We start from the raw sequence: 15,159 nt of genomic DNA, 5'->3' as shown, positions 1-15,159 counted from the left end.
GTTCACGTGTTACTGTTCACGTGTTACTGTTCACGTGTTACTGTTCAGCCAGTATTACTATCCCATTTGTATTCCCCCATTTACTAATAGTATAAATTAGAATGGATTTATTTTTGTTTTCTGTCTTCAAGGTATTGTGCATCCACTCTTCTGCTAATTTAAGTTATATTTATGATGGGTAGAGGACAAATACATGGGACAAACTTAAACATTTAACTATAAAATGCACACAGAGTTGACTTGTATGCCATCATTGGTTTTTCTGCTCCCCAGAATCACTTTTTTTGCTTGTATTGGGATATAAGTTGACTTCCATTTTAGCTATGACTCTATAATCACATTAGTAGTCATCTTTGTTTTACTTGCTTTTTAACTGGATGAAAGGCATCAAGCAGGCAATATGGACTCTGTTGCAGAAATGCTGAGATATGCAAAACATTTCCATACACAGCAGGCTCTGTGTGGCAAACACCAAAGAGAAATAGGTCTTTCAACAGAAGCATGAAGCTGATTTGAAGCTCAAAGCCATTACATATGCTGATTCGTCAAGCGGCTGTGTTGCAGTGAGGAAATTTCATGTTTGGGAGAATTGGTGTGAGAATGGAAGAAAGAGGAATCTGTTCTGAAGAGCATGCCTAAGACCAAATTTGCAATGTATACAGGGTCTGAACACTAGGTTGACCTTGAGGTACATACTGGAAAGAGTCCTTGAAAATTGAAATGTAATCATCAGAAACGCAATGTATCTGTATGTTTAAAGTTTTTGAGAAGATTTGTAGCTCAGGTTGTGAATGAGGTTGTAGATTTGCTCGCTGAGCTGGTGGGTTTGGTTGCAAACGTTTCGTCACCCTGCTAGGTAACATCGTCAGTGCACGTCCTGTGACGCTTTGGTGTTCTGTCCCACTTGTTATTTATACGCCTCAACTCATTGGGGTGTTTGGTACCACTTGCGATTCTATTTTTCAGTAGATTGTACACTGGGTCTAATTCCATGTGTTTGTTGATGGAGTTGCAGTTAGAATACCGAGCCTCCAGGAATTCCCTGGCGTGGACACCAAGAGACATGACCAATTCTCACTTGACTGACTACACATGGACAACGAGAGACACGAATTTGTCTGGGACAACACATCAATAATCGCACAAGCCAAACAGAGACACGCCAGGGAATTCCTGCAGACCTAGTATTCTAACCGGAACTCCCATCACAAACACGTTGAATTAGATCCAGTATACAAACACTGAGAAACAGAACCGGAAATGGTACCAACACCCCAACAAACTGAGGTATATAAATAATAAGTGGGATAGAACACTGACTCTTCAATGTGTTTGTATGTACTTAAATGAGGCAAATTGAATGCTGAACGCAATAAAGATTTCAGAGCAGCAGCTATTTGGGAATTTTCAAATGCAAAACCATGCTGAAAATCAAAACCCATGTAGGATTGTTTATGCATATCAGTGACAGCAGTTGGACGGGTGAGGGTGGAGTGAAATTATGGATCACAAGTGTGTGGGTTAGTTATCTGACAACTTAAAGAATGGAGCTTCATTAGTGTGAGGCATGTTCAACTTCCCTCAAACCATTGAGATCAAGAGATGGTGTGACGATATAGCGCCCAAATTGAGGGATCTATGTTTTTAACTTCAGTTTTTTGATGTGAATGTTAATAATGCAATTCAGGGTTTACCCTGAATGAATTATTTGGATCATTGCGGGGGAGGGGAAAAACTTTTCATGAAGAGTGGAAATATGCATGTTGCACTACTTGCTGTTTTGTGTGGTTTGGTCATCAAATTGTGGGATGCCATTAGTGTACAAACTTCAATCAGACCAATTCAACAAAAATGCATCCTATCCAATTTAGTGCACAGAAGGAAAGATGTGTTGTAGAGGGAAGATTCCAAAGTCAAAAGTGCTACGTCTGATTCAGAATAGGAGCCTTATGGTGATGCTGTTGCCAAAGCATGTAAATTTACTCCCTTATTGGAATGATATTTGGAAGCTTCAAAGATTGATGTCATGAATCATTAAAATCAATGACATCATTAAAATCAACGATGATTGAAATGCCTGCTCGTACTCGCTGCAACATGGGCTCTTTAATATGTTGAATGGAAATATTTTAATGTTGATGCATATGGTTAAAAATCTTCACTTTGCATGTACATTTAAAAATGTTTAATGACAGTCGAGTTTCTCCAGTTTGTAGCAAAAATAACCTGAAGTGATCAACTGCATTTTTGAATATATTTAAGGCATAAAGACTTGGTTATTATTTTTGAAATTTCATAGCTGGTGAAAATTTAGTTCTTATTTTACATTTATATTTGCAAAAAAAAAGACTCAGTTCCTGGAAGTTGAAATATCTTCCAAATTAATTGTATAGATCAACCAGGAAGAAAAACAAGCATCTGATATCATCAAATCATGTATGTATCATATTGCTCTAGTTTACAAAGCACAATTCTGACTATAACTAGAATAAATTGAACGAACAAAGAAAAGTCATCAAATGTTGACCGATTTGGTTGTAGGACTTTCTACCATTTGTAACTAGATTTGGGAGAGTTGCAGAGCATGACCTATCTTGATGATTCTGTGATTGTTTAACGTTATCTATCCCTGTTTCTTTTGTTTAGCAAGCACATAGTCCTGTGATGTAGCTTCAAAGGCTGGTTTTCAGGTACATCTGACGTTGTTGCCACTGTTTTCTTTACATACTGCTCATCGAGTGAACGTTTGTCATCTAGGTTGATGTGATTCGAGGAATGAGGGATATGTGGGGCATGAAGATAGAGATTTAGGTGATCTAGAACTTTGCTACTTGTGAAGGGAAACAGTACCCCATGGATATGCAGTTTCGATCTGCTAAATTTGTCCCATGGAGCACATGAGAATCCACATGATGAATGGCATCTTTGGTATGAAACCAGACTTTGGTCTTTGACAGGCCTACACATTCCTACTAATACTGTCACTGATGCAACTATGGCAGATTGATGTGGATAAGATGAAATAATTCATTCTCTCATGTAAGCCCTTACCATCTCCTGAATGCCTTCCTGTATTCTTCAAGATGTGATCAGTGTTGTTACTTACGTGCTGCTCCTGATGATCATTGAAGCTGTCACGCTGAGTTCGTTTTGTGTTGCTCCTTTCCTCATTGCTTCACTAGGTCGTGTTCAACAGTAAGAAGTACTGAGATTTGTGGTAAGTGGTATTCAGCAGGAAGTTATCTTGGCACTGTTTGACCTGAAGCCACTAAGTGTAAAGGGGCCTGGAGATAATATTAAGGATTGGCAGGCCCTCTCACCCCCAACCCCACTGTACACCAGCCCCCAATGGCATTCATTCCACTGTTTCAGTATCTTTTAGAGAAAGGACAGGGGGTGGTCTGATCTGTTTTTTTCCCCTGCAGTGTACTGATCCTTTGTACTGATCTGTCCACTAACATTATTTAGTTTTAATCATTCTCCAAAGTCTGTCAAACCACAAGAAACAAAACTGGATGGTCCTTTTAGGTGCAATCTATGCATAAATTAAGGACGTGACAAAGGCTCCTGGCCTTGCTCACTGACGTAGGAACTGAAGCATGTTGTGACAGTTGTCTCTCAAACTTGTCAGGCAATAGCCTGGCATAATCCTACTTAGAGGAACAGGCCTAACAACTAATGTTTCAGATTGTTGTGTCACCACTCCAGAATGTGTCTTGGTTCCATCCATATTGACTGCTGATTGGAGGTATGTACAGGCTACATCAAGTAAGGGATGGCATTTTTCCTTCTCTTAAAAATAATTGTTGAACTGGTCAGATTTTTCCAATAGTTTCACGATTGATCTTACTAGTTCCATCTTTTTTAAAAATTGAGTTCAAATTCTCAAATTGTCATGTTGAGGTTTGAACTCCATCCACTGGATTACAAATCCACTAACCTACCAAACATTTATGGAAAAATGTAATGCTGTACATTTTTATCCTAGGTTGATTCATATGCTTCTCTTTTACATGACTGACCTGTTGTTTCTATGTGCTACGACATAAACAACTGCACTTCGATTTCAAATCTACCACTGTCTGAAAAGGCTTAATATGTGAGCTTCAATTAATGTAAGGGTTTGACACTGCAGGATTTTCTTGCATTCTCTTTTAGAGCTTTACGCTATTTAACTCTGCACATAGCATAGGCATACTTGATAAATTTATCAAATATACTTGATTGTCAACTAGCAAGCACTGTGTAGTATTCTGGTTAATTGCCTGTTAGAGACAGCCTTATTGCTTCCACTTTATTTGTTTAATATGCTGAGAAGTCTTCCTATATCAGCATGAAAGATTGATTGAATTTACCTTAAGTAATTCAGTGTATTAATGTTTTTATATAGCCTATGGTTTGAGTAGCTACTGTTCAAATGCAGGTCTAAGTCGATGAAAGGATGTGGCAGCTGGAATATCAGTAGCTATGTCTATCTTGTACTTTGGGAGGACTTGCTTCAAGTTTACCTAAACAACTACTGCTAATCCCAACTATCTAGGGGGATCCACTGTCAAAACAAGCAGCAGGCCCCTAAGGCAAACAGAACAGGCTAGAAATAAAGGCTGTGACTTGGGATACTCCGAGTTTGCATTTGAGTCTAGCTAGAGAGATTGAGTGAGTAAGAGATGAAGAATTAGCATAATGCCCTTTTCATTTGGGAAATTTGGGAATGCTGACAGCGGCTCTGTGCATAGATCTGCGGTTACAATACGGTGAATCTATAGGAAAGTCATTGAATGACCCAGCCATATTGACTGAAAAAAATAAAAGCACTAAGTACTAGTTCAGAGAAAGGAAGGACAGACTGCAGCTTTGTTTGACATCTGTTCTACTACTCACTAGTTTTGTTCCCCTGAATTCTGTGTGGATTTTGGAGAAACCTAAGAAGCCTGAACATGAATCCTGTAATCTTCAGTTGAATATTTATGCAGTGGAACACCCGTTAAGCTACCCTTTTTGGTTCAGCCTACTTCTGTTCCATTGTTACAAACGCTTAAATGAGGGAAGCATTTCAAAAGCTAAATAAATATTTGTTCGTCTGTGAACTGTTAAACACAGTTGTATAAACTGTTTGCTATTTGTGAAATTACTTTCTCTTCCTTTTACACTAGGTCTGGAAATATCCAGGAGAGAAATTCTAGCTACGACTTTGCAAAACTTGATTTGTGCGTGGACGAATATTGATTGAAAGAAGCCTTTGCAGTGTCAGCTTTGAAGACAGCTGATACCTGAGTAAAAGAGTTTTCAAAGATTGCGTAAAAGGCTGTCAGGAGAAGGTCACAGATGGTGAATTCATGCAGGCATATTGCCATTTCAACAGGCATTGAGCAAAATTTTTTGTACATGGCTTAAGATTTTTAACTCTTTGAACACATCAGTCGAAAGCTGAATTCAGTCTGATAGTTTTATTTTTTTTATAAAAATTGAGACATTTTACTGAGCATTACAGTGTAGAAATATTATTCCAATCCTCAGAGACCAGTGACTTTTTGACTTCATTTCCATGCAACAAAAAGAAAGAGCTGACAGACCAGACTTCTGCCTTTACCAACCCATTTATTGTGTATTCCCTTGCTTTGGTTGTCCTCTCCAAATATTTTAACTCAAATTCTCTGGATTGAGTTCCATTTGTCACTTCTTCCATCCACTCAGCCAAACCATTGACATCTTCCTGCAGTCAACAGCAATTCTTAATACTGTCAACTACCTGGCTAATTTTGTCTTCTGCAAATTTCCAAATGTGCCTCCCACATTTAATGCTAAATCATTAATATATACTCCCAGGAGCAAAGGACTCAATACAGACCCCTGTGGAATCCATGTAGACAGCACATACTCTGCTGCCCTCCTTAATCTTCCTTGTCATTTTTTCAAAATATTCAGTTGTTAATATGACACCACTTTCCGTTATCAAGGATAGTCAGCATGGTTTGCTTAATCTGTACCTCTCCAAGTAATAATTAATCCTATTTCTTAATATTGTTTCAAGTAATTTGTCCATCATCAAAATCAGACTGATAGGTCAAATAATTATTGGCTAATCCCTTGCAGTGTTTTTTTAATAATGGTATAATGTTTGCAATGTCCTGTTTACAATATTTTGTGATGTAGTGGCAATGTTGCTACCTCTGAGCTTGAAGGCACGTGTTCAAGTCCCACCTGCTCCAGAAGTGTGTCATTACACATCTGAACAAGTTGATTACAGATTCCTGCAATGTTGCATTTATCCAGTCATTTTGGTTCCTTGCCTGTAGAAGTGTGGATTAGAAAATGATCCTTGGAGCATCTACTGTTTCCCCGCTGGCTTCTTTTAACAGCAGAGGATAACCCTGTTCCCATTGTTTCTAGCTGAGGCCTTAATGTGTTTTCTTTCAGGAAATTGACCTGAGAATCTATATTAGGGACGGGATGGCACCGTAGGACAGATCTTTCACTTCTGGGACTGGAGTTCAGTCCACTTCTGACTGCTTAGCATTGAAATCCATTTCTGATTCATGAAGCAGTCATTTGCGTTGTCTGCTGACTAATAAATTGGCTTTAGCTACCTATATTCAAGTTGGCAGTGGGTATTGCTGCAGCACAGAACTGTTTCTAATTCATCAGTGTGAGTCGGCATGCTGTCCTGATGTTAGGCCTTTATTTAATTATTTGGGGGATAAAGAAGATTGACTTGGTTTGCAATTTGATTTCCCAGCACTAACAGCCCTTACACTTAGAAGTACATAAATTCGCAACCCCCAAAATGAAACCTATTCTAATATTACTCTGTTTGATTTGACTCATAGTTTTCTTTGATAGTGTTATGTATGTGTGTTTCAGCTTTGATATTTGTATGTGCCATTAAAATGTTTTTTCTATAAATATTAATGCCTAATCAGCCTGGTTTCCACTTGTGCCAGTATGTCAGTAAACCTGTCTGGAAAGCCCTTCAATTCCTCAGAAAAGAACTTGCACTTTTTTTTTCCAAAGCCAAATTGTAATAAGTCTGATAATCGATCTAATATTCGTTCTATTTAGTAAGAAGAAAGCAGATGGCATCTGATGCCTAACTGGCAGTTGAAATGAGGTTTTGAGCTTGTGATGTTGACTTATTATTGTAATTACCAAAGAGTCTTGCTGGAATCCGGTCATCATTTGAATAACAGAGTGGAGAAACTTATCGTGCATGGGATCTGTTGACCTATGTCCTGCAAATAGCAAATTCATAATAAAAACCTCTGGCCAGTTAAATGAGTGCACTTGATATTATAGTCAATGAGTTCCAACAACGTTGCTGGACCCATACTGTTTTTGTCTCATTCAGTTAATTGAAGACCTGGATGGACCGGTCAGTTAGATGTAATGCCATCAATAAATTGACCTAGTTTGATGCATCAGATTGATCTGTCTGAGGAAGTAGATAGAAAGGCGTTCTGCCCAAAAAAAAAGACATTTTGGCAAGAGCTTCGATTTAACTCATGTAAATTAAGGAATATGAAATTGGTCTGTGCTACCAGAGCAAATAGCTTGAGGTGAATCAGCAATCATTTTTGTTTCCCTTGACTTGGAAAAATATCACTGATACTTTTAATGTCAAATTAAGTAAAAGTGACTGAAGTCAGGAAGCTACTTCCCAATAAGTGCTTGAACTACAGTTATGTGAATTTTCGTGGCAAAAAATCAGGCAGAGTGAAAAGTTGGCCGCTGTTTCTCTACCAGCTGTTTTGTGCTACAGTTGGTAGACAAATTTAGTCCTCAAGATTTATGTTAAGTGTATTCCTGTGATATCAACTGATGGGTACTTCAATGTTTGCTCCTAACTGGCAGCTGATCCTTATAGAAACGCCTAAAAAGTCTGAGTTAGTACTTTTCAGAATCTTTGTTTGTAGGTCTCCACTCCTGGACAGTTTGACGTGTATTTTCTGTCAGGTTGAGTACTTGGAGAATGATACAGCTGAAAAAGATTAGAAGGAGTTCTAATGACCCTGGATTTTTCAAGTGGAGAGCATGTCGTGTTTTTGGCTCATTAATATGAATGCAGTGCTGTTTCACAAAACTACCTTGCAAAGATTGAATAATTTAATTAAACCTTTTTAATTGCTTTTGTTGAGGCTTTAACCCATTTTGGTATTGCTGGTGTGATCAGTTTCTTAAATGGCCATTATTCTTGACTATCAGAAGACTGTTGAATGCCAGGTTGATATGTTACAGCTGAACCTGATCTCTGGGAAATGTTGAGCAGAATTATCTCCTCAGGAATATTTTAAATTCAATTGTAATTTATTGTGCCCTCCACAAGAAAAAGTAACACTTTTATTTCAACATGTAACCTTCTGTTTTGGAGAATAGTACTACTCTTTCAGTTGAATTGTGTTTACTCTTTTGATTAATGAGTTTGTACAGTGTTTATGGAAGGATGGCTGCTGTAGTAAACATTTTTACACGTACACGTAGAGTATTTGCAAAAATATTACCGTTGAATTATTCATAAGTCCCTTGTTCATTTACAACTGTGTGTGGTGGATAGGGTGAAATAGATCATTTAATTTAATTTGTCTATTCATTCATTAACTGGATTACATACATCTCCAAAATAATCCCTGTATATTTCATCACACATATTATTGGGGCAATTTCTGATTTGATCTAAAGACAGTTAATTTCAAAGGTGTGATATGGAGAATTGCAGCATGTTTTCCTTCAGGAAATAGTTTGAATCTTACCAAGTTTCATTTGTGATTTCCCTTAGAGTTCAGCTGTGAAATTCATTTACATCAGTCCATGTGTTCTTCCTTGAAACTTGTGTCATCTAGTTGATCAGGCAATTGAACACTCAATTTTTGACTGCAAGATATTAATTAAAATAACAGCTCATTTTTATACATAACCTATTTAAGGTAAATAAAAGTAAACTACAGTTGTATTTAGAGGATAGTTGATTTCTTTGGGAGTGGGCATGTACAGGTATGTTCATGTGCCCAAAACCCTGCATGTGACACTTGAGTCCTTCATTACTGACTTTATTTGCTTAGCAGTAAATTGTGTCAGTCAGCATTGGAAGAGAGGATGAGAAGGAGAAAAAACAAAATAATATTCAAACTTAAAGTTTTCCAATTTTTCATTGGTGTTTAATAAAATATTGTGTATGAGTGAGTTGCTCAGTTTTTAAATAGAAATGAGTGGTAATTAGTCATGTCCAGGGGTTAATAAGCTAATTATTTGGATGCTGTGGCAATGACTTCGGGATGAAGTTATTTTGAGGTGGAACCAGTATAATCAGTAAAGAGGAGTTATTGCACTGGGGATCTGCCATGCTTGGAGTATAACTCAGTGCAGGTAATGTTTGGATTAGAACAAAATACCGATGTCAATGAGCACAAAATGCTGCAGAAAATGTCACCTTTGTATGTTAGTGTTTTAAAGGTTGGGAAGTTTGCCCTAAATCTACATTTACTGCAATGTCTGTAGGATGGGAAATTCCCTTGTATGTTAATCAACTGAAAATGAATTAAAAATATGCCTTTTACAGAAAAATTGCCCATAACGAATAGAAAGATGAGTAAAGTCAACCATGCTCATTAGGAACTAAAAATGGTCCACAAACTTGCATTTGCATAACATATATTGATAATTTTGTGCTGTATTTTCAATGAGTTGTATATGCTTTTTATGTTAAAAATACAATGGTTATCAGATTTTTACAGAGGAAACTTGAAAGTTTCTTTTTCATATGAATATGATGCTTCATTCCACATCCTCCGTGCATTCTGGGAAGAGAGCCTGGAAACTGAAACTGATGAAGTAGATGGTGGTCCCGTGTGAATTCTTACTCGCATGTCAAACAGAGTTGTTAGCCTCTTTAGAAGGAAAGGTGCAGGGTAACGCAGGAAAAGTACAGCCAGGCAGAAATACAGACTGAGAGTGGTGGGCTGCGGTAGAGGAGAGAAAGTGAGCTCATTGTTTGAGAGAGACAGACTGGACATTGGTGCTTGTTAGAGGTGTGATGAATGTCCCACAAATAGCAGTTAGATATACTATTATGATTTGAGGGATGAATGTTGGTAAGGGCATGGACAGCCCCCTTAGCTAATGTCATGGAATTTCCTTCATACAGAAAATGCGAACAAAGCAAAACAGGCTAAATTTACCAGCAAAAGCATCTATTATTTGTGTAGTGCTTTGAATGTAAATTTCCTCAGTGCTTTTTGGGGACATTGCAAAGCAAAATTTGACACTGAGCTGCATAAGGCCAAATCTTCGACAGCACTTTCCAAATTTGTGACATCTGCCAACTAGAAGAACAAGGGTTACTGGTGTGTAGGGACACTACCTATTGCAAGTTCCCCTTAAAGTCACGTACCATTCTTTTTAGGAAATACGCTCTTTCAGTGTTGCTTGGTCAAATTAACTACCTGTCTGTAGTTTGGATGTGTCAATGCCACAAGGATTGCAGCAGCTTGAGTAAGAAGCTTTGTATGAACTTCTCAACGGCAGTTTGCATGAGAAATAAATGTTGGCCTTGTCAGTGATGTCCATGTCCCACGAATGAATAATAAAAATGGTATATTAGGACAGAAACCTAACCTTGAAGGCAGGTTTTAAGGAGCATTTCAACAAATAAAAGAGAGCAAGAGATAGTTAGGATAAAATTCCAGAGCTTGGTTCTTAGGCAGGAAAAGGCTTGACCACCAAAGCAAGAGCAATTATAATTTGTAATTCTCAAATGGAAGAATTAGTTGACCACCGATATTGCTGAGTGGATGAGGGGATTATGATCAGTAGTGGTAGGGTGTAGGACTTGGCAAGAAGACATTAATAGGGAGAAGTGAGGCCACGGAGAGATTTGAAAGCAAGGATGAGAAATTTAAAATTGATGCTATACTTTTACTGGGAACTAGGCGGAGTTGATAACTAGGGAATATAGTTTGTAGCAAGGACTGAAAGTAATGACTTCACACTTCCCAATATTTAATTGGAGGAAATATCTGCTTATTCAATGCTGGATGTTGGATGAGCCATCTGATAATTGACTACTGGTGGTGGTGAGGTAGAAGCTGATTGTCGTCAGTGTACAAGTGGAAACTGTGTTTCCAAGACTAAAATATGAATATTAAATTTGGGCCCAAGATTTATTGTCTCCTCTCTTAATCACTACTGAACAATCGCTACTGGAACTTTACACAAAGGAATAATTATACCAGAAGATCAATAGAGTCTACCTCAGCAGGCAGATAACAAAAAAAGTGAAGGAATTGTGCCAATTTTTGCTCATGTGCATCTCTGTGGATTTGATTGTGACTGATTGGTCCTTTTGAAGTGCTAGCATGGGCAAAATGGGCTGAAGAACTGCCACCTGGCAAATTCTATGAATTGTCTTTTTTTTATATAAGAAAGAACTGATAATTATAAATTGATGTCTACCATGCATTTGAATAGCACATGAAAACACCTCTCAAAATTAAGTTTAAGAAGCCTAGAGTCTGTTATATTTGCATTTGTTTTACTTAAATGTATTGATTTATTAATGTTAACTGACTATCAAGTATTATGAAATGTAAAAATGCTCTCCATGGAAGATTTCCTGTAACTTTCATTCTTGAGCTCTGTATGCCTTGGAGCTAGTTCCCTAATGCTATTATTTATCCTCAAATTTTAAACAAAATATTTGTAAATAAGCCAAACTAAACTGATAAACAAATGGGTTGAGCTTTTTTTGATCATTTTGAAATGTAACTGGTTAATTTTGGGTATTTTCAGAATTGAGTCGAGAGGACTAAATAACCAGGGACTGCCATCACCAGCAAACCTATGTAACAGTCAGTCTGAAAATTATGATTTAATTTTTTTTCGTCGTTCTGTATCTCTGTTTTAAATAATTTATGCTGATGACCTAATCAGTAGAACTGGCTTAAGGTGTTAGTGAGCAAAATAGTTCAAAGGGGCTTAATTAATAAACATCAAAATCTGGTCATCAATTTGGGGGAATTTCAGCTCTATGAAGTTGTTGATGAGAAGAATTGGAAAAAATTAGTGGAGTGAATACCAATCATGCTAGTGAGCCTCTTTTTTTTTTTTTAATTGAAATGATGATGTCAAATTTTATAACCACACCATTTGAGTAACCAGAGGTGGTTTTTTCTGCTGTGCAGGTTTGTCCCTGGATAGAAGCTTGTGTATATGTGAAAGCAAATATATGCAACTACTGGGCCTGCTAGTTAGGGGACAACTAAGAAGCTTTATCTTTGTAACTAACAGTAGAAAATCTCTCTTCAAAACCTATGTTGTGACTGCATCCCAATTATGTAAATTGATTCTTGATTTCTGAAAATAATTGATAAACTTTTTCAATATGGTCAAGAAGAATAAATTTATGATTGAATGTTTAGCATGGCAGGATTTTGTTTGGAATTAGCATCTTTAAGTATTTTTGCTTAAAACTTTGCAGTTGAAGCTATCTTAATCAATGTGCTGTAGTCATCAGTATGTGTATGGTTGAAAATATTGATTGGTAAGGATTTTAGACAGTGCATCTGAAGCTTATAATGTCAGCAGTAGTTTGATAATGAAAAGAGTGGAACCTAAGGGAATGGAGACAGGTGGTGCATGTCCTAAAGCCAGCAGTGACACGGCTGCTTTGAATCCCATAAGAGACACGGATCGTGCCCTACTCTTTACAGATGTGACTGCTTGGTATATACAGTTTCCTGTTCAAAATAACAAGCCTCAAACAAGATCACAAAATAATGGTTGTTGAAATAAGAAACAATAGGATTTTCAGGGGGAAAAACAGTGTGCAGTCTTGAATCCTTAAAAAGGTATTGAATGAAATACCCATAGCTTGGTTATGACTGTTTTTCTTGTTTTTATAGTAATCCTTTTTGATGCAGTGTTCCAAATGAAAGTGATATTGGTTTCAGTGTACAGTACTTTACATATGTGTAGCATAGGTAACTTGATAATTGTTCTGTTCAGTTGTTTGCCTTTAATGTTCAAACCTCACCAGACTTGGCTGTTTCCTGATTTTATTTTGTAATTATTGAATTTGTTATGTAAACATGCATCTAGGATGCTTTTCTACATTTAGCTGACATTACTTCACATAAGCCAGCTGGATCTGCATTTCAAATTTAGTGTGCACAAAAAGACCATCCTGATTATGTCTAGAAAGCTATTTGAATATATTAAATTGAATGAAATAAATTTCTGTCCTTTTCATAGTCCATAGACACAAGATCTAGCTCAGCATGGTTTGTAATATGCAAAACATTGCATGGTCATCTGTGCCATCTGGTATTTATTACATATAACAACCCTTTTTAAACCTGTAAAATTGGATTATGTGCACACTTCTCTTTGAATATAGGTTTCCTCCATAATGTGATTTCTGTGAACAACTAGCATTTCTGTATTTTAAAATCCTTTTTAATGGTGCTTAGACATTTAGTGCTCCCTGGTCCTTGGTAAACTATGTTCTGTAAAGTGGATGACATATTAGAAAAGTATTGAAAACTAATTGATAAGCATAGGCATCTGAGCTTACAAGACAATAAGCAATTTTTGTGTTGTATGAATTACCTTATGTTTTGGACTGCACTGGAATAAGTTTTTGTAATTGCAGAAAGGTATGGGCAAATAACATCAATAATCTATTGTAGCGAAGAATGTGAGACTTCCTGGAAGTGGAAGAAGGGCTAATTTAGTCTGATATGGTATAGTCTGACGTACTATATTAGCTGTTTATTTTTCCCTGCCTCTGAAATGGCTCTGCCATGAATAGAAGTTACTTTTACAGCAGAGGCAATTGGTTGTTCAGAGTCGAGAGTTTATTTTGAAGTACCAAACAGACTTAGTAGATGGCAGGTCTGTTGCAACATGTGGCTGATGGGTTAATGGAGTAATGGATCACAAGCCGGATTCTTTGCTGTCATTTGATTACAGCAGTGGTTTCAGCAACGTCGCACTATATCATTCAGAACATTTCTACCTGAAAACTTGAGTATAAAATATTTTTTCATGATTTGCTATGATTGCATGACCTCAAGTTACTGCTAGAAATGTATAGTGCTCAACGTTCAAGAGTGCTGATAAGAGAACTGTTATGTGTGCAAAGTAATGTTTAATTTATTAGGATGGTTCAAATTGGCTTTAGGCAATCCAGCCACAGCTTGAACTGGTTTGCTGGGACTACAGGAAAATTTAATTAGCTACTTCACATCCACATGTAAAATATATTAATAAAAAGTGTAATTAACATTACAAACATTTTATAAAAATTGTTTGTGTAATATAAACTACATGGTTTGTAAGTTGCAAACACAGAACGAGCATCTTGTAGTAAAGGGGTTTTTAAAAAATATTCCTTCCCCCCCCCCCCCCACCCATGTGAAGATACTGATATTTTTTCAACAAAATAGTTCATTAAAGGCAATATATTATGAAACTGTTAGAGTTGTAGATATTTTTAACTTAATACTGTTTTGCTTGATTTTTGTGGTGCTGCCAAGTCTCCGTACATAGTGGGAAGTGTATTTAACATAATATTACAGATTTAAAAGGTGATGACTATGAAGAAAAGGATTTTAAGAAATCCAAGATTATAAATTCCTAATTTTGGTGTAATGATTTTAACGTAGCATCGTGTGCATATTTTTACAAATGTGGAGAAAGCCTGGATATTAGCTATCTTTTATTTGCTAATTGAGTCTGATTTTCCATTTGGGTTTTTAACAAACGTAGCATGAGATTCCTTACCTGAATAGTTCCCCCCCCCCCCCAAAACCAAAATACCCCTATCTTTTTTGCCTCCTGATTGCACAGGTATTCTGCTGTCCAGCATTTTCCTTAATTGCATTGTTTCAGTTGTAGGCAGGCAAAATTTGATATCAAGACTTTTTTTTAAAAAAAAACTATACGCATATGAGGCTTTTAGTAATGTAGCGTTGTAGTTGCATGGTAGCATGTAATATAAAACCACTTCTTTTTTATAAGAAACTTTTATGATACAAAAACCCAAATATTTCGCATGCCTTCCATTTTTCATTGCTTTTAAAAAATATGGTATGGAACACATGCCTTCCATTTTTCATTGCTTTTAAAAAATATGGTATGGAACACATGCCTTCCATTTTTCATTGCTTT

General features: G+C 36.8%; 1 protein-coding gene across 1 annotated transcript in view; it reads left to right on the top strand.

The window, feature by feature from the left end:
- The window catches only part of LOC109911059 (DENN domain-containing protein 1A-like), a 209,631-nt gene that overhangs the window by 164,602 nt on the left and 29,870 nt on the right, over window positions 1-15,159 (top strand). The window lies entirely within an intron of this gene.

Source organism: Rhincodon typus, chromosome 28 (assembly GCF_021869965.1).
Source record: "Rhincodon typus isolate 14 chromosome 28, sRhiTyp1.1, whole genome shotgun sequence".
Classification (NCBI taxonomy): domain Eukaryota; kingdom Metazoa; phylum Chordata; class Chondrichthyes; order Orectolobiformes; family Rhincodontidae; genus Rhincodon; species Rhincodon typus.
Note: the sequence above shows the minus strand (reverse complement) of the source record. Positions and strands in the feature narration are given on the sequence as shown.